The sequence below is a fragment of the Bos mutus genome, chromosome 14 (genome assembly GCF_027580195.1).
Source record: "Bos mutus isolate GX-2022 chromosome 14, NWIPB_WYAK_1.1, whole genome shotgun sequence".
Taxonomy (NCBI): Eukaryota; Metazoa; Chordata; class Mammalia; order Artiodactyla; family Bovidae; genus Bos; species Bos mutus.
The window spans coordinates 50,472,429-50,497,627 of record NC_091630.1 but is presented as its reverse complement, the minus strand read 5'-3'; the positions used below and the strand labels follow the sequence as shown (position 1 = coordinate 50,497,627).

The 25,199-nt window shown below is 41.0% G+C and overlaps 1 protein-coding gene and 1 long non-coding RNA gene across 4 annotated transcripts in view; one reads left to right on the top strand and one right to left on the bottom strand.

The window, feature by feature from the left end:
- CPA6 (carboxypeptidase A6) overlaps window positions 1–25,199 on the bottom strand; it is a 295,184-nt gene that overhangs the window by 98,386 nt on the left and 171,599 nt on the right. The gene's annotated exons all lie outside the window — the stretch shown is intronic.
- LOC138990755 (uncharacterized) overlaps window positions 1–25,199 on the top strand; it is a 147,826-nt gene that overhangs the window by 120,654 nt on the left and 1,973 nt on the right. The window lies entirely within an intron of this gene.

Genomic DNA, 25,199 nt, shown 5'->3' with positions numbered 1-25,199 from the left:
AGGTAAAGGAGTTCTGAGGGAAGTACAATGTCTGCAAGGCAGAAAAACACAGAAAAAGCATCAGGAAAAAATAGTTTCAAGAAAAAAATAAGACAACATGTTAGTAAATATAGTTAATTAAAAAGGATTACATTCTCCAGCTTAAAAGAGCCTGAATATTGAATAATAAGAAGTATTCTCCTAAGTACTGGTTACAAAAGACATAAAATAGAAACAGTGAAAACTAGCTCAATTGGTAAAGAATCTGACTGCAATGCAGAAGACATGGGTTTGGTTCCTGGATCGGGAAGATCCCATGGACAAGGAAATGGCAACCCACTCCAGTATTCTTGCCTGGAGAATCCCATGGACAGAGGAACCTTGTGGGCTACAGTCCATGAGGTTGCAAGAGTCGGACACGACTGAGTGACTTTCACTTCACTCACTATACAAATACTAAAGGAAAAAAGCTAGTATAACTATATTAATAGCAAAACATTTAGGGCAAAACCATTTTGGGGGGATAATATATTAATATATATATACATATCACTATATATAATGTAGAAATATAAAAATATCTTTATACATATGTATGTACATATGTACATCCATATATACTAATAAAATTCTCAGTTTGCTGGAAGACATAAATGCTACTAATCTGAATGCATTCAATTAAACAGCATCAAAATATGTATCGCAAAAATGGATATCATAAGGATTTTAAATTAAAAATCTTATATCTCAGTAACCAAAAGATCAGACTTGCTTCGCAAGCACACTTAGAATTTTTATGAAAATTAACTCAATACCAGGCTACAAAATAAGTTTCAACAAATGTCAGAGACTTCATGTCAAACAAATGTTCTCTGATTACAGTGTAATTAAATTTAGAAATCAGTGACAAAATATATCTACATTTAGAAATTGAGAAAACAGACTTTAAATAACTTGTGGGTTAAGAAAGACACTGTAGTAAAGTTGCAACCAAATCAAAACTAAATAGGACATTTCTAAGAAATTTATAACCGTAAATGATCCTGTTGCAGAAGAATAAAGATGAGAAATTGATGTGTCTTACGTCTAAATCAAAACTTAAAAAAAGAACAATAGTATAAACTACAAAAGAATAGAATACAGGGCATTAGAAAAAAAGAGCATACATTAGTGAAAAGGAAAAAAAAAAAAAAAGTAATGGTGAGGCTCACCAAAACCAAAGTTGGTCTTTGAAACATATTTCAAATAGAAAACTTGTTAGCACAATTGCTTAAGAGCAAAAGAATGAAGGTTCAGGTGACCAATATTATTAACAGTGATGAGACAGTCATAGCCTGAGAAAAAGAATGATAAGCCAATTTTATTTATAAACATAGGTGCCAACCCTAGAAATGTATGTTAGCAAACTATAGAAAAAGGTATTAATGTCATGACTGAATGCAATTAGTTTATCTTTAGTGTATTTCCTTATGTCAATGGTAATATATTAAAGAAACTATATGAGCATATCAATATACTCAGGAAGATAACTTTTCAAAGTCCTATGTCTATTAATTATAAAATATATATATAGAAATTAATACTGAAAAGTATACTTCCTTAGTCTATTAAATACTATCTACCAAAAATATACAGCAGGCACTTGCATACAGGAGTAGCATTAGAAGCATTCATTTTAAAGTCAGAAACAAAGTAAATGTACATTAATGCCAATTCCACAGATTTTCATACTGAGGCAGAAGTATATTCTTCACAGCCAGCAGAAGAATAAAGAAAAAAACGCTAAGAGCTAGAAGGGAAGAAATAAGACTGTCATTATTTACAAATCACTGTGTACAGAGAAGGCAAGGGAGTCAACACAGGTAAACCATGAAAATTCAATGATCAGCAGCATTTAGAGATATAATATCAAAGTAAATATATACACATACATTAATCTAAGGCCAGACACTATAAAACTCTTAGAGGAAAACAGAACATCCTGACGTAAATCCCAGCAAGATCTTTTTTGACCCACCTCCTAGAGAAATGAAAATAAAAACAAACAAATGGGACCTAATTAAACTCAAAAGCTTTTGTGCAGCAAAAGAAACCATAAATAAGACAAAAAGACAACCCTTGGAATGGGAGAAAATACTTGCAAACAAAACAACTGACAAGGGATTAATCTCCAAAATATACAAATAGCTCATGCAGCTCAATAACAAAAAAACCAAACAAACCAATGAAAAAAATGGATGGAAGACCTAAACAGACACTTCTCCAAAGAAGACATACACCTGTCAACAAATACATAAAAAGATGCTCAACGTGTCTAATTATCACAGAAATACAAATCAGAATTACAATGAGGTATCACCTCACACCAGTCAGAATGGCCATCATCAAAAAATCTCCAAACAATAAATGCTGGAGAGGATGTGGAGAAAAGGGAACCCTTCCCTACATTGTTGGTGGGAATGTAAATTGGTACAATCACTGTGGAGAACAGTATGGAGGTTCCTTAAGAAAACTAAACATAAAACTACCATATGACTTAGCAATCTCACTCCTGGGCATATTCTCAGAGAAAACCATAATTCAAATAGATACATGCACCCCAGTGTTCATTGCAGCACTGTTTACAAAAGCCAGGACATGGAAGCAACCTAAATGTCAATCAACAGAAGAATAGGTAAAGAAGATGTGGTATATGTATATACATATATGTACACACATAATGGAATATTACTCAGCCATAAAAGGAATAAATAGTGCCATTTGCAGAAACATGGATGGACTTAGAGACTGTCATACAGAGTGAAGTATGTCAGAAAGAGAAAAACAAATATATAATATCGCGTATATGTGGAATCTAGAAAAATAGTACAGATGAACTTATCTGCAAAGCAGAAATTGAGACGCATGTGGGGAACAAACATATGGATACTAAGGATGGAAGTGGGGGTGGGATGAACTGGGAGGTTGGGATTAACATATGTGCACTACTATAGATAAATAATGAGAACCTACAGTACAGCACAGGGAACTCTACTCAAAGCTCTAAGGTAACCTAAATGAAAGAAATCTAAAAAAGGGAGGAGTATAGCAGAAAGTGAAGAGGAACTAAAAAGCCTCTTGATGAAATTGAGAGGAGAGTGAAAAAGTTGGCTTAAAACTCAACATTCAGAAAACGAAGATCATGGCATCTGGTCCCATCATTTCATGGCAAATAGATGGGGAAACAGTGGAAACAGTGTCAGACTTTATTTTTTGGGGCTCCAAAATCACTGCAGATGGCGATTGCAGCCATGAAACAAAAAGACGCTTACTCCTTGGAAGGAAAGTTATGACCAACCTAGATAGCATATTGAAAAGCAGAGACATTACTTTGCCAACAAAGGTCTGTCTAGTCAAGGCTATGGTTTTTCCAGTGGTCATGTATGGATGTGAGAATTGGACTATGAAGAAAGCTGAGCGCTGAAGAATTGATGCTTTTGAACTGTGGTGTTGGAGAAGACTCTTGAGAGTCCCTTGGACTGCAAGGAGATTCAGCCAGTCCATCCTAAAGGAGATCAGCCCTGTGTGTTCTTTGGAAGGAATGATGCTAAAGCTGAAACTCCAGTACTTTGGCCACCTCATGCGAAGAGTTGACTCATTGGAAAGACTCTGATGCTGGCAGGAGGAGAAGGGGACAACAGAGGATGAGATGGCTGGATGGTATCACCAACTTGATGGACATGAGTCTGAGTGAACTCTGGGAGTTGGTGATGGACAGGGAGGCCTGGCGTGCTGCAATTCATAGGGTTGCAAAGAGTTGGACACGACTGAGCAGCTGAACTGAACTGATATGTATATGGATAACTGATTCACTTTGCTTTACAGCAAAAACTAACAACATTGTAAAGCTATATATTCCAATAAAAAATTAAAAAATGTGTATTTGATGGGCCTTGAAATATCTTCATAAAATAGCATTAAGTGAAAAAGTGGGTTATTAGAAAAGTAGGTTTAGGTGATGTCACCAAAATGGTGACATAGGTAACCCCAGACTCCATCTTCCAACAAAAATCAACAGTTAGCCAGATATCCATGAATAAAAACAGCTCTGAGTGAGCTCTGGAGTCTACTTAAGAAGTTTCAGCAACACAGTGGAACAACAACAACAAAATGGGAATAACTGCACAAGAAGACAAGAAAGTCAGCTTCATTTTGCCTGCATCATCCCAAAACCCAGCACTGCTCAGTATCAAGAGGCAACATGGCAGCAAGACAGAGTTCTCCTTCTCTTTACTGTCTGAGATCTTTTAAAGAGAAACTGAGCTGTATTTACCACTGAAGAAGGAACCAATGGCCAACACGGCTGCCGCAGGCCTCCTGCAGATTTCACTGGCTTTTGCCCCCATAGGTATTCATACATACTAATGCCAGCTGAGCCCCTCCTGCTCCCCTTCCCCCACTCCGCACTCCAACATCGGCAGAGCCTAGTACACCTCCAGCTGCAGTAGCAGCCAGCTCAGGCCCCTGTGATGGTGCAAGTACGTGCATTTGACCTGCTTTAACTCCTGTGCCTGACCCCACCACTTTGCATGTACTTGGGGCTGCACCTCCAGCTGGGCACTTGCATGTGACTGAACTGAGGCCCAATACCAGGCTGCAGAGTGCACACCTTGAGGGAGATGGGACAGCCACAAGAGAGCATGCTGACAGCCACAAGCAAACCCCTGTGGCTGCTTGTGGGCACAGGTCAGGCCCTGTCTTCTGTCACTGGCCTGCACCATGATACTCATCTGGAGTTAACGTCTCCAGCTACACTCCTGCCTGGCCCAGCCCTGCCACCAGCCTCAATGTAGTACACGCACCTGGGGGAGATGGTGTAGTGACGGGAGGGCACACCAACCCGTAGGGCTCCTATAGTTGCCAGAAAGTTCACTGTTAACCCTGATCCTTGCTGCCTGCTTTGGCCCCTGTTACTACAAGTATATCTGCATTGAGCTCCTGCCACCACACAGGTTGGGCCTTTGCCTTCCCTAGTGGCTTAGATGGTAAAGAATTTGCCTGCCAGTTCAGGAGACATGGGTTCCAACCCTGGGTTGGGAAGATTCCCTGGAGAAGGAAGTGGCAACCCACTCCAGTACCCTCTCCTGGGAAGTCCCAGAGACAGAGGAGCCTGGAAGGCTACAGTCCATGGGGTCACCAGGAGTCAAACATGATTGATCGTAGGCATGCACACATGCGTGCACACTACAGAGGTACCTGCAGCTGGCCCCTAGAGTTGAATTTGTACATGCCACTGGCTCTGGTGACCTAAAATTTGTATGGAACCACAAAACACTTCAAATAGCCAAAGCAATCCTGAGAAAGAAGAACAAAGCTGAAGGTATCACACTTTCTGATTTCAAACTATATTATAAAGGGATAACAATAAAACAGAATGAAATTGGCATAAAACAGACATAGATTAATGAAACAGAAGAGAGCCTTGCAATAAACCTATGCATATATGGTCAATTAATTTACAACAGAGTAGCCAAAAATATACAATGGGAAAAGGACAGTCTCTTCAAACAAATGGTGCTGGAAAACTGGACAGCCACATGCAAAAGAATGAACTTGACCACTATCTTATACACGAAAGTCAACTCAAAATGGATTAAAGACTTGAACATAAGACCTGAATGCCGTCAGGGAATAGATCATTGAAGATCATGTCTTCCCTAACATTCCTAATATTCCCAACAGTATCAGGCAGCATTAGCCTAAGAGTCGGACATGACTGAGCGACTGCACTTTCACTTTTCACTTTCCTGCATCGGAGAAGGAAATGGCAACCCACTCGGGTATTCTTGCCTGGAGAATCCCAGGGACGGGGGAGCCTGGTGGGCTGCCGTCTATGGGGTCACATAGAGTTGGACACGACTGAAGTGACTTAGCAGTAGCAGTTTCTTGTAATGCCTCTACCTTATCCAGAGCCTGTCAAAAAGATGTATCAGATTCTTAAGTAGTACATGCTTTGAAAAATACATTGTTAAACAGCTATTGCCTACTATGTCCCTTTGCACCGTCTGGCAAGAGACCATTATATTACTGCCTTTGAGACTTTAGAGAGTATCAGACTTATTAGCCTGATGGATAGCTTGACAATGAAAGACTTGAAGAAATGAAAGCCTTGAAAATGAAGACTCTTGGGACCGACTACCAGAAATCCTAATTTCAAGGGTTCCAAGAGAATCTGACTTTTTAACAAGTGCAGTAGGCAATTCTGAAATAGTTATTCTGAGGACCATGCTTTATGAAAGTCCCATGTGAGGACTGCTCTTTCAAGTGGGTGTTAATGACAACACCAGATTTAACTATAGTTCGAAGACTCTGAAATTTTCTCTGTTTACTTTGTACATCAAGAAACCCTTAGCAGCCCTTAATCAGCTACTCTTTTTCAGTGACTCTTAGAGAAAGCTTGTGTCTGGCACCAGTTTTAGAGGAAAAGTCATTTGTTTGGCAGCAGAAAAGGATATGCACAGAGATGTGGAGGCAGGAATAGGAACCAAGTCCATTCTCAAATTTTCCTGAGTCAAATCTACAAGTTCTCTGCATTTTCAGAAAACATTCAAATTCAGGTATAGTCTGTTTTTGTACGATGTGCATTTCCATAATTCAAAATAGCTTCGACATGACTGGAAATTTCTATAATGGACTGAAAGTTGTGAAATTGTTAGTTGCTCAGTCATGTCTAACTCTTTGTGACCCCATGGACTGTAGCCCACCAGGCTCCTCTGTCCATGGGATTCTCCAGGCAAGAGTACTGGGGTGGGTTGCCATTTCCTTCTCTAGGAAATACCCCAACCCTGGGGTCGAACCCGAGTCTCCCCTGTTGCACACAGATTCTTTACCGTCTGAGCCACTAGAGAAGGGTGGCTTATAAATGGTAAACATTTATTTCTCATAATTCTGGAAGCTGGGAAGTCCAAGATCAAGATGCCAGCAGATTAGATGTCTGGTGAGACCCTGCTTCCTGGTTCGTAAGTCTTATTGGTATGTTCTCACGGGATGGAAGGGGCAGGTAAGTGTTCTGGGCAAGGTCATGAGTACCATGCATGAGGGCTTCCCCTTCATCACCCAGTCACTTCCCCAAAGCCCTATCTTCTAACACCATCACATTGGTGATCAGTTTCAACATACGAATCTGGAGGGGACAAAAACATTCATTCAATAGCAGTAATCCAGGGTAATGTAAAAATAAAACTGAATTTGCATTGGTTCCTATATGATTTTCCCAGTGTGTTAATGTTTTACACTGACAAGTAATAGGAGCTGAACATAAGGGTACCCTGCAGAGGAACACAGCAAGGCTCAGAGGAATTCAGGACATTTCAAAATCCCATTCACCCCATGTTCTCACTCTTGGCTCAACTCGATCACTGCTTCGCCTTCAAAGTCCCCTTTGCTTGTTTTTTTCTGATCCTTCTGAATGTTGTCCTTGTCACTGTGAAGCTCAGTGGACTCCTGTCACCCCTTTCCATCTAGCCACTCTTATTTCCTGCGATAAATACCTATATTTACTGTCCCTGTGTCAACTGTGGTATTTATTCATTAGGAATCTAACATACCTTTTAAATCACACTAGTATTTTATTGTTTTGTTGTTGTTTTTGTTATTATTCTCTGTATAAAGTTGCATGGGTTTGAGTGGTCTGTCAATAATCTAATTTTCTTAGAAGCCCTGTTATTTTTAGTGTATAATTTTGTATAATGCAAGGTTTTCTGGAATGTAAATATCGTGTTCTAGCAAAAGCACCTATGTGTATATATGTGTGTGTGTTAGTCACTTACTCGTGTCTGACTCTTTGCAATCCCATAGACTGTAGTCCGCCAGGCTCCTCTGTCCATGGGATTCTCCAGGCAAGGATACTGGAGTGGGTTGCCATTTCCTTCTCCAAAAGCACCTATATTCTCACACAAAATAGAAATAGTCATCTGTCTATGTGGTGTTTGAAATCATTTATGTCTTTGATCGTCTCTGTGAAGAAGAATACAGAAGAATGGGCAGGTTTTGGCTCTGAGTTTGGAATCACTAAGCATTGCTTTTCTGCACCATGCCATGGGATTTGGTTTAGGATCTCAACTACTTACAGTGGCAGATCCACACATCTTCTTTTAACCCACCTTTAGAGTGTATGCCTGTCAGCTGAACATGCTGCCCATCTGTTTGACAAATACACAGTTAAAGATCCAAGAACCAAACCAGATACTCTATACAAAAACAAGTATGGAAAGAAAGAGGTGGGTTTCTTTGGGTGAATCTTGAAACTGAATTACCCAGTAAGGGCCTGGGGCTTCTTGTGGCATAAAGTATGATGTAGGGCTTCCCTGGTGGCTCAGACAATAAAGAATCTGCCTGCAATATAGGAGACCCAGGTTCAACCTCTGGGTCAGGAAGATCCCCTGGAGAAGGGAATGACAACCCACTTCAGTATTCTTGCCTGGAGAATTCCTTCTTGTGGCATAATGTGTGATAAGAATGACAAATTTTACTCTATTTTTTAGACTGTCTTCACCATTTTTAAGTGCACGCAATTTAGTAGGGTTAACTACAGTCACGCTGGGAACAGGTCTGCAGAACGTCATCTCTACCCATTAAACTATAACTTCCCTTTCCCCTCTCTCCACCATAATTTTTAAAAATTCCTGACCATTTGCCAATTGAACAGGTGGTAACTGTATGGTTATCTAAAATCGCCTTTAGCTTGCTGAGTCATAAAAAATTCAAAGAACCAAGGGAATTAACTTCAACCAGGTTTGAGATAAATCCAGGAAAAGAGAGAAATAACTTCTAATCCCAAGAGTAGAAATGCGGTCAGGATGTATCAATTCTTAATTCACAGCAAGGAACCCTTTGATCAGTATTAAGCTGGCCTGAGGACTTTCATGGCAATTCAGGAGCCTCCATGGCTGTTTTCTGTCTGGCAGCCCCATGGCTCTGCAGAGTACAGACTAGGAGTGGGGAGCCCGGGCAGCAGCTTGCCCCCTAAATGGCCATGAATAAATCATGAAGTCTAACAGGCTCTTCGAAGATCATGTACCCAAAACAGATGTCCTTTATCCTCAAGGAGTTTACTCTTTCAGAATAATCTCAGTGAGAAATCCTTGAGGGGTATTTAGATGACCTTCTTCTTGAGACATCATGCTGCTTTATGCTTTGCTAAATGTCTAATCCATATAATTATATCAAGGCGCCAAATCTGTCTTGTGTTCTTTGATGTGGAGTGCAAATATAATTCGCTGCTCTGTCACATATATCTCTGATATGGAACTTTAAACTTTCCTCCACCAACCTCCAACCTCCACTGGGCCCAAGCAGAGCCTACTGTTAACTTCTCCCCTTTACTATCCATTTAATGATATAAATGGACCTCTTCATCCTAGAAACTATTTGCAGATACTTTAGAACCATTTTTATAGCCATCCTACTGGAGTGGGTAGCCATTCCCTTCTCCAGGAGATCTTCCCGACCTAGGGATTGAACCCATGTTTCCTGCATTGCAGGCAAATTCTTTACTGCCTGAGCTACCAGAAAAGCCCTAGCCATCAAAGATTGTGCTAAATTATTTTAAAGGCTATTCAATTGATATGTAATCATCAAGAGAGACTGCTGCCTATGTATTTATATCCCATATTTTTTTGGAAATAACTAGTTGTTTAATGACCAAAGAATATAATTTTTAGAATAGTGATTCTGTGTAATTATAAAACACTGGCCCATGTCTAAGTGACTTTTCTTTTAAATGTGTAGTAGCTCTTTTCAAAAAGCATTTGGTTGAAATGATATATGTATTTCAGGATGATAGAAGCATCATGTAGAAAAAATCAGATGATTGAAAACGGGGCTCATTGTTTTTTCCATGAAACTCACTGCTCCTCTAATATTTTTCTTTGAGTTGAGAGGTTTATTGTCCACATTAAGGCACCCAAGCCACTCAAACTTTAAATCTAAAGTGTCACCTTTAACGCCTCTTCCCAATCTATCGGCCCCTAGGTGGACTGTCTCTTTGAAATGTCCCTCAAATTCACTCCTACTGTCTGTATCTGTACCTTCAACATTTCCCTCCTGGTTGGTTTCATTATGCTGCTGACCGATAACTCTGGTCTAGTCTTTCCCTTCACCTATCTGTTTTCTTGCACAGTTGCCTTTATTAAATGCAGGCACCTACTGACAAATCCCTAATGTTGTCTACTGCATAGAAGATCAGGTCCAGATCCCTTGGCAGCACATCCAAGGCCCCCGGTCATGCACCTGTTCAGCATCACCTTCCCCCGGTCACCAGGCAGGCTTGTCATTCTTGGCCTCCATCCCCTGGCATATACGGTTTCCTTTGCTGGAAGGTCCTACTTGCTTCCTCACTATTTCTCTCCTACTCCCAAACATGGCAAGTGTGAGACCGATCCAGGCTTTGTGGGGAACCTGAGGCTTATACAATCTGGGGAGTCCAGTGTAAGAAAAAGAAAACACTAAAGCAACTATACCGTAATAAAATTTTTTTTAAATGAAGAAAAAGAAAATGGCAACTCACTCCAATATTCTTGCCTGGGAAATCTCTTAGAGAAGCCTGGTGGGCTACAGTCCATGGGGTCGAGAAGAGCTGGACACGACTTAACTACTAAACAACAACAACAATGGCAGTTCTGGTCATTGTGTGAGAATATAAAGTTGTAAGGAATTGGGAGTTGGGGCTAAAACAAAAGTCCTATTGCTTACAGATGTGACTATCTATTTGGAAAAAACAAAAGCTACAGGCATATATATAAACTAAATTTTTTTTAATGAAAAAAGAAAAAGAGTACACAACTATGCCTTCTTGCATGTGTGTGTGTGCTCAGTCACTCAGGTATGTTCGACTCTTTTGTGACCCCACGGACTGTAGCCCGTGAGGCTCCTCTGGTCCATGGGATTCTCCAGGCAAGAACACTGGAGTAGGCTGACATGCCATCCTTCAGGGGATCTTCCCAACTCAGGGATCGAACCCGTATCTTGTGTCTCCTGCATTGGCAGGCTGGTTCTTTACCACTAGTGCCACCTGGGAAGCCTTGCATTCTCAGATTTTTGTATAATTATGAAAATAGGGGCAGGCATTGGTAGGGTCCCAGACAACTGAGGAAGCCCGAGCTTAAGCTTGGTTAGCTTCTTGGTAAATCTGCCTCTGAGCTATTCCTCAGTGACTCTTTTTGAACTGTTGTTTGTTAAACTTTCTCAGTCTGGTAGAGTAATGAGGATAGAGTGTGCTCAATAAAGATTTATTGAATTAAAGAATAAAATTCTACTCCCACCAAAGTTTGGGTCTGTCTTCCAGAATTTTCTCAAACAGTTAAATGTTGATTCTTCCTTTTCTCCAGGGTGCTTTGTAGACACGTTTAACATGGCACTTTGAACAGCAAGTCGCAATAGTGTGTTTTTATTTCTTGTGGATTGGGGACCTTATAATATACCAGTAAATCCCTAAACCTTATAGTACACCTGAAACAGCTTGAATAACTTGTGACTCTCACTCCCAGAGTTCCTGATTCAGTTGAGCTGGATGGAGCCGAGGATTTACGTTTTTGACAAGTTCCTGAGGGTGCTGGTGGCCAAGTTCTACAGGAATTACACCCCATTCACTCTAAGCTCATTCATTCTGAGCTCATGCTAGGTGCTTGAATATATATTAAACTGAAAAAGAATTAAGCATCTTATAAAATTTTATCTTTCTATACTTTCAGCAAGTAAAAAATTATGGAGTCTTACATGTAGTTTTTAAAAATTGAATTCTCTATTAATAATTAATGTAACTAACAAAATTTATTACATAACTATATATTACTTTGCAAATTAATAATCCTTTGTTGTTCCATTCTTAGATCATGTTTTAAAGGGAAGGAAAATAAAAAGAATTTTAAAGGTTCAGATTGTTCCTTATATATTTGCTATAGTACTTGGGGCTTTCCTGGTGCTTCAGATGGTAAAGAATCTGCCTGCAATGCAGGAGACCTAGGTTCAATTCCTGAGAAGGGCATGACAACCTATTTCAGTATTCTTGCCTGGAGAATCCCATAGACAGAGGAGCCTGGTGGGCTATGGTCCATGGGGTCGCAAAGAGTTGGACATGACTGAGCGACCAACACTACAAAAACTACTATAGTACTTGGGGAAATATTTAACAACAGTTACCAAATCTTTATTCTAGATTAGGGTGTATTGTTTTTCTTATTACAAAGATAACAACCAAAGACTAAAGAAAGGGAGAATATCATGAGGTTATTAAAATCGTATACATAATGACATGAGTTTTTACTGTTAAAATGTTAATATTTAAAAAGGTGGTACTTGATTAAAATCATACCCATAAGGATGTGAGTTTTTAATATGAAAACTGTTATATATGACAAAACATTTAATTCCACAGTACTTAAGATGTATACAATAATACAGAGACTAATATAGTTTTGAAAAAGCAAAGGAAGATGACAGAGTAGAGGCAAAGTAGAGCATAATGTTAAGAAAATTTTATGAAAAAAATATTTATTCAACAAGGAAAGACTTTAAAAATTTTAGAGTAGTAATACCGGTGATTTGCTTTATTTATCTAAAAATTTAGATGAGTTTCTGAGGACCAAAAGGAAGAAAAGAGGAAAGACACACACACACACACACACACAAAAGGAAAAGGAAGAAAGAAAGAACTGAAAAGAGGCTTTGAAAGGTTATAAAGCCCAGGGAGTCCTTGTTGTTGCAGTGATAAAGAATCTGCCTTGGGAGCCAAGATCCCACAAAGCCTGAGCTCCACAACTAGAGAAACCCACACACTACAACTAGAGAAGCTGTGCACAGCAATGACGACCCAGCACACACATGCAAAAATTATGAAGCCCAGGCACTCTTACTCATAGAATCATTTCAGAAAGAAATTACCAAACTTTCTACCGGGAATAAAAGCTCTTTGTTTACCTGAAGCCTTGAGGTTATTAGGGATTAAGGACCAGGACTGCTCACCGTTCCCCATGGGGTGCATGTCCATGTGTGGAGATACCCTGGATGTGGAGTGGACTGGGCACTCTTGCCCAGTGTGCTGGCTCCCCCTTTAAGAGATCTTAGCATTTTTTTAACATCAAAATTGGAAACTTATAGGTAAAGTTTTTAAAGACCGTATGTATGTTAGTCACTCAGTTGTGTCTGACTCTTAGGCTCTAAATTACTGTTGAAACCCAAATCTAGAACTAAAGTTTAAAAAATTTATTAAAAATTTAATTTCAATTTTAATATGCAATAGAAGTTTGGATTATGTGAACTCATGACACGCCTGCAGCTGACAAAATGGTCCAGGAAAGACTTTCAGTGGGCATTTCTGATCATCTGCTATCAGAAGCAGATTGTTGCTTTAAGAATCAATTTTTTTTCTTTCATTTTCTTTCTTTCATATTTCATTCACAACATAAACATACTTAAAAAAATGCCTGTTTCCTTTCTTCTAAATCCTTTCAAATTAAACAAATGTGGTCATGCAGTTTATAATGAAATCTTTCTTCCCTCTAGCTATTGAAACAACCAGGCTTAACAAGTGGAGAATTAGAGAAACAAGGCAGTACATGCATATAAGTACACTTACAAAGAAATTCACAAAGAGAACAGAAGGGCAGCAGGTTACTAGTATTAAAGCCTGGGAGTGTGTGGACGTCACAATGTAGTGACCATTGCTTCACTTAGACAACTGTGAGTTGTTTATAGAGGCTTTGCCTGTGTCATAAGGGCCTCAGGTGACAAGGAGACGTGGGGATAGAAATATAACTGCACCTTCTCCCACCCGTCACCATGGCCATGTCTTTTAGCAGAATGTGTTACTCGCTCTATGTGTACTCAATATATGGACCATATCTGATCCTGGCCCCAGCTGAGCATGTACTGATCACGTGGCTGATCATGCACTGATCACGTGACTGAGCATGCACTGATCACGTGGCGATTAGCACTTGGATGTTAGAGAAGAATGAGACCTTTTTGTGCTAAGGCCTGAAGGAGTGAAGGAGAGATATTCTAAGCTACCTCTCTTTACCATGGTCCTACCAAACCTTGCAAGGACTTTCCAGGTAGGTCAGTGGTAAAGAATCTGCCTGTCAATGCGGGAGACACGGGTTCAATCTCTGGGTGGGAAAGATTCCCTGGAGGAGGAAATGGCAATCCACTCCAGTATTCTTGCCTGGAGAATCCCATGGACAGAGGAGTCTGGTGGGCTACAATCCATAGGATCACAGAATCAGATGCAACTGAGCACGCACACACACCAAACCTTTCAAGGGTAGGGAGGCAGATTGGATAACTAAAAGGAATTTTTACTCCCAGGTCTCATTTATAGCTCTTTACTTGTCCCATGTAAGTTGGAAGGCTTCACTGCATCTTTGACTGTTAATAGGACAAATGGTGAGGCTTGAGCAGGACCAGCAGTTAGTGCCCAAAACAGACTTAATTGAACTGATGTTAACCAGTTGCCAGATTAATGGATGGTCTCCATGCTCTCTGGAAAGGACACTGACTAAGGCCCAAAACTTACTGGACAGCTGAAGTCTGCAGGTTACTCTCTATGGAATATCTGTGCACCACTGCCCTGCTATTTGAATTGCACACTCACCAGTAATTAGTCATATTTCTTCTGAACCCTGTTGTTGCCTGTCATACCAAGAGAATAGGAGTGGAAGTGAGGCATGCACCTTCCATCTCACTCTTTAATGATGAAGTGGCTGCTGTGCGCCCCACCCCCCACCAACTCCCGCCACCCCATGTATCTGTTCCTGTAGCAGTTGTTTTTAGCAATAGCAGCTGGATTCAACCTGCAGTTTCTTCTGTCTTTTCAGCATATGTGTCACTGTACATCAGAGAGATCAGTACCATCTGCTCAGCAAACCCCTCCATCCTCAGAGGTCGGATCTCAGGTCTGCAGAGTGTCTGCCCAAAGCTCCTGGGACATCAGCATCAGCCAAGCAGTGGTCTGAATCCTCAGACTTCTGCATTCTGGCTCTGAGGGAGGCTTTGTTCGAGTCTCAAGTCTAATGTGCTGTGCTTAGTTGCTCAGTGGTGTCCAACTCTTTGCGACCCACTGGACTGTAGCCTACCAGGCTCCTCTGTCCGTGGAATTCTCCAGGCAAGAATACAGGAGTGGGTTGCCATTCCCTTCTACAGGGGATCTTCCCAACCTAGGGATCAAACCCTGGTTTCCTGCATTGCAGGCGGATTCCTTACTGTCTGAGCCATCAAGGAAGCCCTCAAGTCTAATAATCCGTACCTATTCCCTTTGTTCATATGTCCATGGATCAGACACTAAGCCCCTGTTGTACTGAATATTCAAGAGAAAGTAGACTTCTGATCACAGCTGTTGAGCCTTGGGTGGACCATTTTCAGCACTGGGTTTTGATTATGTCTAAGATTGTCCATTCCTGGAAGAAAGAGTCTTTTGCTTTAGATCACATCGTGCATGTGTGCTCTGTTTCTGACTTCTTGACTCCACGAGCTACAGACTGCCAGGCTCCTCTGTCCATGGAGTTCTCCAGGCAAGGATACTGGAGTGGGTTGTCATTTCCTTCACCAGGAGATCTTCCCAACCCAGGGACTGAACCTGCATTTCCCACATTAGTAGGCAGATTCTTTTTTTACTGAACCACCTGGGAAGCCTAGACCACATCATTCCTCTGCTTAAAAAGTCAGTGTTCCACTTTCCTCAGAACAAACCCCAGTTTTATATGGTTTTCTCCCAGGCCTTGAATGACCTTGCCCTGGGGTGTATCTCAGACCTCATGATTAACTCCTCTTCTTTCTATTTATTGCAATCCAGCCACACTAACTTTTTTTTCCATAAAGCAACTAAGCTCTGCTAGGCAAATCTGCCTTTGTGCTTACAATGGTATTTGTCTGGAATGTTTTCTTTTGAGACCTTCGCATGACAGGTTACAGTCTTATTATCACCTTTTAAAAGAGGCTTTTACTGAGCTTTCAAAGAATTCCATTCTCTCAATATAATCCCCTTTATTTCTCTCATAGCATTTACCATAATCCTTAATTACCTTGTTTTCTTCTGTATTTGCCTATTTTCTTCTCCATGACTAGAATATAAGCTTGTAGGAGCATCTATTTTGTCTACCTTGTTGATTACTTCTTTAAATAGCTATTGGATTAAAAAATAAATTTAGCTTTTGGCACTGTCTAAAATATGCAAATAAATGCAAATTATGAGTGTTATCCTTCAAAGGAACATAGAAATTCAAAGTACCTAAATATAAAGTTTTTATTCTTCTAAGTCTACCCAGAACAAGTGGACAGCTGTTTTCACAGGTTGGACCATTCATGTGCTACACTAAATCCTCTTGGAAAAAGAGATCAGCAGGAAGGGGGTTAAGCATAGTTTTGATGCAAGACTCTGTCAATGCAAAACAAAGTGAGGAAGAGCAGTTGCAAACCATTCACCAATGCATTTGCTCTCAGCAAATGAATATCACAAATCTTGTGGGCTTAGGCCGTTCATTCCATATGGTCACACTTCATCATCAGCCCGAAGGTGTCTGCAAACATGCTCTGAACACTGACTCAAAGGAAAAAGGTATAATCTTGTCACATAAGCAAAAATTTAAGGCAGAGTACAAGAATCAGTAAAACTGATGACATTTTCTTTCATGAAGCCCTATCAAGTTATATTAGTCCAAGGGGCTTATCAGACTGTCTGATATTGACTCATCTTCCTTTTCCAAACACATCTGAGGCCCCCCTTGAATCAAATGGTTGACCATAACATGTCATGCACCAAAGTCTGGGGTCTGACTAAAGACATTACACTTCTAGAGAACCGTATTTCATTAGGAAATTTCTCTTTGTCCCCATATCTTGGCACAGTCTTATAGTACCATAACTATACTATCCATGATATAGCATTTATATACATGTGAGTTAATAAAATCCATATGAAACTTTATCTAGACTACTCATAGAACGATTTCCCAATTGATAGATTATCCAACTTTTATACTTCTCCCACTGAAAGTATTTATTACCCCTCCTTGCAAATACACATATAATATACAGGGAAACTGGGTGGACAAAGTCAACAAGACGAATCTCATCTATGAATTCAGTCTCAGGAAGAATGATGCTAGCCTGCCCACAGCCCCGCTCACTACTCCATAGCCATGCTATCCTACAAAATTACTCCCTGTCGAGGTGGAGAATTTAGCTGTATAAGGACACAGTCTTCAGATTTCTGCTCATGTTCGGTCATTATGACCCTACCGTAAGAGTAGAACCGACTTTCTCCACTGTCAACATCCCAAGTCTATTCAAATTTTACAAGTGTGGAGATACAGGCAAGCTTTCTTCCTGATCCTACTGTTTATCTTTTTAAGGTCTTGACGAAGGTTAGTATAAACCTCTCCTAAATCACAACCTCTCACAACCATAGACGTCATGCTCTGAGTCACTGAGGGAAAGCAGTAAAATGAGAAACTTGTCTGTAACTTCATAAACAGAGGATTTAACACTAGGGCTTTCTACTGCTGATGATTTGGACCAAAGAGTCCTATTTCCCAGACGGACATTTGGCAGGACTCTGATTCTAAACCACTGCACAGTGAAATGGAGAGAACACAGTTGTTACAAAAGCAATGATCCTTCTCTGTGCTTGCTAGATGCCACCATTTATGACATTGGGGACATTCCTGATTTACATACAGTCTCCCTCAGTGGGACGAGGGCTACCTTTCTCAAGCTTGGACTTCTCAGACTTCCTATCCTTTAGTCCAGGTATGTGCCAGAAAGAAAGACAAAGCTTTCAAAAGCAGCAGACAGTTAACAGTGTCCTGCAAAACCTTATCTTCCCAGAGTTACACAGCCACGGTCCCTATGGATAGGAAAAGCCTTTGTGAAGAGCAGTAAACTGCATTGGTAAGAGGTGGGTGGGGGATGGGGCTCAAGGGTGAAGGGCCCTAGAATCGCTACTCATTCATTCACTCATTCTTTCTTCTCCTACCAGAAGAGGTTCACATTGGGGTGGGGTAAGGGTTGACTTGAAGGAAGCTGAGGTTTGCCAACTTTTCAAGTGTTCCTGACGTTTTAACTTAGGTATTGACATCCCCAGCAGTAAAGAACCCACCTGTTAATGCAGGAGATGCAGAGACATGGGTTTGATCCTTGGGTCGGGAAGATCCCCTGGAGGAGTGCATGCCAACCCACTTCAGTACTCTTGCTTGGAGAATTGCCATGGACAGAGGATCCTGGCCAGCTATGGTCCATAGAGTTGGCAAAGAGTTAGACACGACTGAGCACATTTGCGTTCACGCGTGCACACACACACACACACAAATGACTGAGCACATATGCATGTGCGCATGCACACACACACACACACACGAGCATCTTAAGTGACCAACTGACACCAGGACTTTAAGCCAAATGGAAACTGTCGACTAGGTCCTCTCCCATTTTCCTTCTAGATCCCCTTTCCAGCCAGTTTTGTGAGTCAGAATCTTTATGGGAATTTCTGCTTAGCCCCATCCCTTATTCCTCATTCACCCTGACACTGCAAAAAAACACACACACACACATCTATCCACTCTTGCTGAAAACAATTATTGTTTAGAGAGTAAATGTAGTTTGGCTCACCAAAGCCTGATTATTTGAAACCACATTATAAACATGCAAATGTGGAAGATTCTATATAGTACACCAAATAAATAGACAATTTCTAAATCTCCACCTTCCATTCCTCTTGTAATTCATCTTGTATAGAACCAACCAATTAATCACTCTTTAACAACTCTTCCGATGTCTCTGCCATACCCTCAAATTTATAATGACTACAAATTGCCTATAGAACAAAACTCCCAGATTTTAATCTTGGTAATTTAAAGCTCTCCATTAATTTAGTGAAAAAAATACATGCCAAGAACTTCCCTAGGCATTGCTGAAGATACAAAATGAGCCTAAGAAGATTCCTGCTTTCAATGAATTTACAACCTAATTGAGAGAATGTAAGGGCAGAATACATGTGCCACACAGGAGGCATCCAGAAGAGCAGCGATTATACACTAAGCATTTATTTGTGTGGTGTGCCAGTGGTTCACATCTCGTATCATGAATCCTCATAACAACCCTAGAACCTGGAGGTTGATATCTCCATTTACAGATAACTATAGCAATAGCAACTGCCAGTTCCGGCCTGCACCAGGCACTTTGTATACAGCATCACACTTAACCCCTCTCATTTCACAATAAGTGTAGGTGATTTGCCTGAGGTCACGGAACTAGTCAGTGGCCACAATGTCTGAGCATGTGTGTCTGCCTCCCATACACACGTGTTGAAATTCTAATGCCCAGTGGGATGGTATTGGCAGGTCGGGACTTTGAGAGATGATTAGGTCATGAGAACAGGGTTTCCTGAAGGGGATTAGTGACTTAATAAGGAAGTCTGAGAGCTCCTGAGCCCCTTCCCACCACATGAGAAGACAGTGAGAAGCTAGCAGCCCGCGAACCAAAAGACTTCACCAGAACCGGACCATGCTGGCAACCTGGTCTTGGACTTCCAGCCTCCAGGACTGTGAGAAATAATTTCTGTTGTTTCTTAGTCACCCAGTCTTTGTTATTTTGTTATAGAAGCCTGGATAGACTGAGACAGTGGCAGAACCTGGTTTCAAAACAAGTCTCTGACTCCAAAGTCTTTCTTCCTTAGACTATGCCCTCTGCCTTCTTAGGGATAAAGCTCAGAGATGGTCAGCAGCTTTGCCAGAGTTCATCAAGCTCTTAAGCGGTGACAGGGATGGAAAGGCATATTTATTTTACTTCCAAGTACATGCTTGTTTCCTTTTCCTCTTTCTCCTTGTCTTCCCTTCCCTTCCTGAACAGTTCAACCCTAAGACCCTGAGGTGGGGCTGAGCAGCCCTGTTTGGGGGTGGGGGATGGAAACCCAGAACCTGGGCAGGATGTCTGTGGTAGGAAGGAGGGTGAGGAGGGTATCCTGCTGCAGCGGGGAGGGAGTGTGGTGTCAGAGCCTGGGCAGGGTCATGAGGGTGTCCACATATAGAGGGCTTGGCCAGGAGATGGATGTTGGAGCCCATGGAGGGTGAGGAGGGTGCGCACGTGGATAGGTGCTCACTCTGAGCATCAGCACTTGCATAGATTAAGAAGGGATTCTATATGGGGTAATTGGTGGCCTGGCACAGGGTTTTAGAGCCCAAATAGGGTGAGGAGGATGGTGTGTGTGTGTGTGTGTGTGTGTGTGTGTGTGTGTGTATGTGTAAAGTTGAGGAAATGATATGAGTAGGTTATACTCAAGGGGATTGGTCAAATAAGTAAATGCATTTCAGATAATGGGAGGCTGGTTTCTCAGTACCAAAGAAAGGAATTACAAACAGGACAAAAAATTAAAATAGGCTTTAATGTAAACCAATGCTTTTCAACATAAAAGCAGATACAAAAATAAATATTCAAATAAAAGTTGGAATGTGTGTATATATGTGTTTGTGTGTACACACACAGACACATATAATACATGCCTATGTTCCTTAGCTCTGTCTACCAGCATCAACGAGCATACCCAATGTCTAGACCTTGACTTCTAAAATACCAATTTGCACTAAAAGGAACCAGGACTCTTTGGAGAAATGGCTAATTCCAGGACTGGGGCAAGGGAAGTACAAGATGAATTGGGAACTCCCTCTTGTGCCAGAAAGAAAATAACCAAAGTATGATTAGAAGGATGGGAAAAGACACAGAGGCCAACTTAAAAGAGTTCCCACTGGTCTAATACAGAACAAATTTAGCATCACTATAGATCATGGTAATAATAGATTAGATCTCTTGAATAAGATAGGAAAACATGAGCCCATATTAATATATATTATACATAGATTAAAGTTTTATGAGAAATGGGAATTACACAGTTTCAAAATACCTCTCTACAAAGCACTTAGGAGAAGAAACAGTGGAGAAGCCTGGCAGACTCCTTTTCAGTTAATAGTTGCCGTGAACATCATCCGCCATGGGACACACAGAAATTTATGCTAGTAGATAGGATGCAACAAGAACACAGAGATGTGCTCTGATGTTTCTGCTGAAGAAGCATAACCAGATTCTAGACCCAAGGAAACATGAAACAAAACAAAAAATATTCTACAAAATAACTGACTTGAAAACTTCAGAAGTCTCAACGTCATGAAAGTTAAGGAAAGACTTGTTTCAGACTGAGGGCAACTAGAGAGAGATGACAATTTAATCCAATCACGTGACTCTGTACCAGATGCTTTTACTATAAAGGACATTTTTGGGAGAATTGGCAAAATCTGAGTGGGGCCTGAAGATTCAATGGTAGTAAGATATTAGTGTTAATTTCGGAGTTTGAGGGTCCTATTTTGGTTATTAGGAAACTCCAAATTGTTTGGAGGAAATATACTTGGAAGTGTTCAGCATAACGGGGAAACTTAGTTTCAGATGGTTTAGAAAAAAACCCTTTGTATTGACTATACTTCCATGTCTTCTGTAAGTTAAGACTGTTTCAAAATACAAATGATCAGAACAGTATATTCTCCTGTGCGCTATTTTGCTTTTCTTCATGGAAGAGATGGGATTGAGGGAGAATTTAAATAGGTAGTGATGTCTAGGAGGAAAACTTTTCATGTAAAGTGGTGTGTTCAAACACACTTAGTGCTTCCCTGTTGCCTTACAAATTCTCAGAGAAATGGGAGGAGGCAGGATAGAAAAATGGCTAAGATGAACATTGGAGTTAGACCCAGATTCAAATGCTGACTTTGTCTTTTTAATAAGCTGTGTGACTTGTGACTATTTAAATCTCAGTTTCATCATCTGTTGGAGAAGGAAATGGCAACCCACTCCAGCATTCCTGCCTGGAGAATCCCATGGACAGAGGAGCCTGGCGGGCTGCAGTCCGAGGGGTCGCAAAGAGTCGGACATGACTGAAGCGACTTAGCAGAGCGCTAGCACTTCATCATCTGTGAAGTGGAAATAAAGCTGATGTTTGTGTGTGGCAGCATACTTCCTGCCACATTCATCACTGATGAAGATGCAGATATGATATAATAATGATGATCTGAACTACAGTTTACAGAAGGTAATCTGTGTTGTGTAGAAGGGACGGGAGTTGGTGCAGAGCGACCTTGAAAGAAAGCAGAGCAGTTAGGAAGCTAATAGTGATTGTCTAGATGAGAGTAGAGTAATGGCTATTGGAATGGGAGGACTTGGGCAGATAAGAGTTTGTTAGGGTAAATTCTTCAGGTTTAAAACAATGAATTAGATCTCCAGGTGATCCCTAGAAGCGCCAAGACTGTTCTGAGATCCAGTCTCTGGTGGAGAGCAAGGAACAGTGCCCTTAGTGATTAGGGGAGCCAGAAGTTACTGGGGTTCCTTAAAGGAGAGCTCTAAGTCCAGTTCTCCACAACCAGCCCCTTCCGGCCTAAGTGAAAACATACAGACATACACTTTTCAGCTTATTATGTCCATTCTTCTGCTGCTGCATCTTGCCTTTCCCCACGTTTCTGTCCCTTTCTCCCTGAATATTTTACTCAGGCACTCAAAGCCCTATACTTTGTTGAGGTCTTGGCCAAGGTTTTGTGCCTTTTCTGGCTCTAAGAGAATGTCTGATTCAAGCGCCATAACAAGTGTTGATGGTTGGGAGCATGAAACTTCCTGATGACTGTTCAGTTCAGTCCCTCAGTCGTGTCCAACTCTTTGCGACCCTTGGACTGCAGCATGCCTGGCTTCCCTGTCCTGATGACTGTTAGGAAGACTTAGTCTGTGGGTACTTTCAATCAGCAACTTACTCCTTGCTCTGCAGTTCTACATGCAGCTGGCATGACACCGTCTTGCGTTTGCTGATACAATATATTGCAATTGTATGGCTCTCTCTTTCCTCTGTATTCATTTTGTCCCATTCACATGCTCTTCCTGGGCAGAGGCTGTGTTTCCATAGGAACACTGAATAGTTGCACAGAGTAGTTGCTCAATGAATGTCTGTAGAACTGAACTGAATCAAAAACTAGAATGATGACAAGAAAAAGAAAAGCAATTCTAAGCGAGTTGTGAAATCACAGTTTCCTTATTTAAATAAAACAGAAGCTACAGAAATAAATGCTTCAGCATTAGCAAAAACACAAAGCAACTGTCCCTTGGAAAATGAAGCATGTTTGAGAACACAGGCCTGGGGTCAGCTCCCAGGTTACATTTCGATCACTGCTCTGCTGCTTCCTAGCTTCAGAACCTGGAAATTAGTAATGTTTGCTGCCTAAGACTTTTGCATTAAATGAGATGACATAGGTAAAGAACACTGTGTGTTTGACTAATAATTAACAACTCGAGGACTGTTAGCTATTATGATTAATTTTTTCCTAAAATTTTTGAATAGAAAATGAAAAGATATTGCTCTGAAGTTCTCTCAAGGAGGTCAGGCTTCTCTAAGAGGATTCAGCTGGAAAGCCAGCTATTGGAATAACCCATGTAGTTCTAAGAAGGGAGAAGTCATCTCATATCCAGTTCCTTTCCCAGACTACAGTTATACAAGGTGGGTTGGGGAGTTCAGGCCTGAGTGTGTGTATATGTGTGCTCAGTTGTGTCCGACTCTTTGTGGCCCCACGGACTGTAGCATGCCAATGGGATTCTCCAGTCAAGAACACTGGAGTGGGTAGCCATTCCCTTCTCCAGGGGGATCTTCCCGAACTAGGGATCAAACCTGCATCTCTTGCATTGGCAGGCAGATTCTTTACCCCACTGAGCCATCAGGGATGATACCATATGACCTGACACTAACAGCCTTAAAATCCCATTCCTCTCCCACAGTAAGGCCACTGCATTTCGTCATGTTTCCATGCTTCTCTCTATGGGGGAAATTCTGCATGTTCAGCCTGTGTCCTTCAAGGATGCACTCAGTGCTAACTTTAACTGATCCCCACTGCATTCTCTGAGGCACGATTTAAATGATTTATTCACTTTCCCTTCCTGGACTCAGTTATCCTTCCTGGAGCAGTCATCCTGGGCTGGAAGACTCCTCCATTTTTGAGGGTTGGGGAGCACACTGGTAATCTACCTCTCCAGTTCTCTCAGTATGGGAGAGCTCCTTACTGGTTCAGGTTACTTCTACTAAGTATAAGTTAGGGGTCCTAGGACTTTGCATAAAGCTTTATTTCCAGTACTTAAAATTGAAGGAATGATATAACTGCCCCAGAGGAGGTTATCCTCTTGTTGGCAGGACAAAATGTATGTATAAGAAACAAAACCATGCAATTAGTCTTGCTTCTAGGAGTAAAGCTTGCTGAAGTCTGCAGTGGTCAAACCCACATTTCTCTCTCTATTCTCTGCCTATTTCCCCGCCCTGGCCCCCTTTTTTTTGGCAGCCTGTGCTTTGGCTGGGATACAAACTGAGCAGTGGCTACTAAAGATAATTTTTTGGAGATATAGGACAGTACCTACGGTATTAGTTTATTTAATTCAGACTTCCTGCTTGTGCAAGGATTCACCCTTTTGCAAAACTGTATTCTTCTCTTACATGAGTGAGTTCTGACAATAGCACATAGAGCTGTATCAAATATACAGAATGTTCTTGTAACCATCACATCAGTAAAATGGTTATACCAATCAGTATCCATTAGAAGGGATCTGTGTCTGTTTCCAACCATTATCCCTGCATAAAGTGAATTTTCTCATTTAAAAAGGCTGAATTGAGCTCATTATATACACTAAGTATGAAGTCAGTGTCCAAAACTTTGGCTGCCTGATGTGAAAAATGGACTCATTGGAAAAGACCCTGATGCTGGGAAATATTGAGGGCAGGACAAGAAGGGAGTGACTGAGGATGAGATAGTTGGATGCCATCACTGACTCAATGGACATGAGTTCGAGCAAACTCAGGAGACTGTGAAGGACAGGGAAGCCTGGCGTGCTACATACAGTCCATGGGGTTACAAGGCGTTGGACACGACAGTGACTGAACAACAGCAAAACAAATGAAGTCAGTGTATTTTAATTAGTAATTAAAACTGCCAATATACTTTTATGAGTTTCTTCAGATGTAAAATGATCCATAAAGTGGCAACAAGCTCATCCTAAATAAACAATGATGAGAATAATCATTGCAAATCACAAAGGGTAATGCTGCCGTCCTCTGAAGGAATCTTATAAGAAGTATTTTGACTCAGTGTCAAAAAATGATTACTACCGAGAAATGAATTAAGAATCACAGT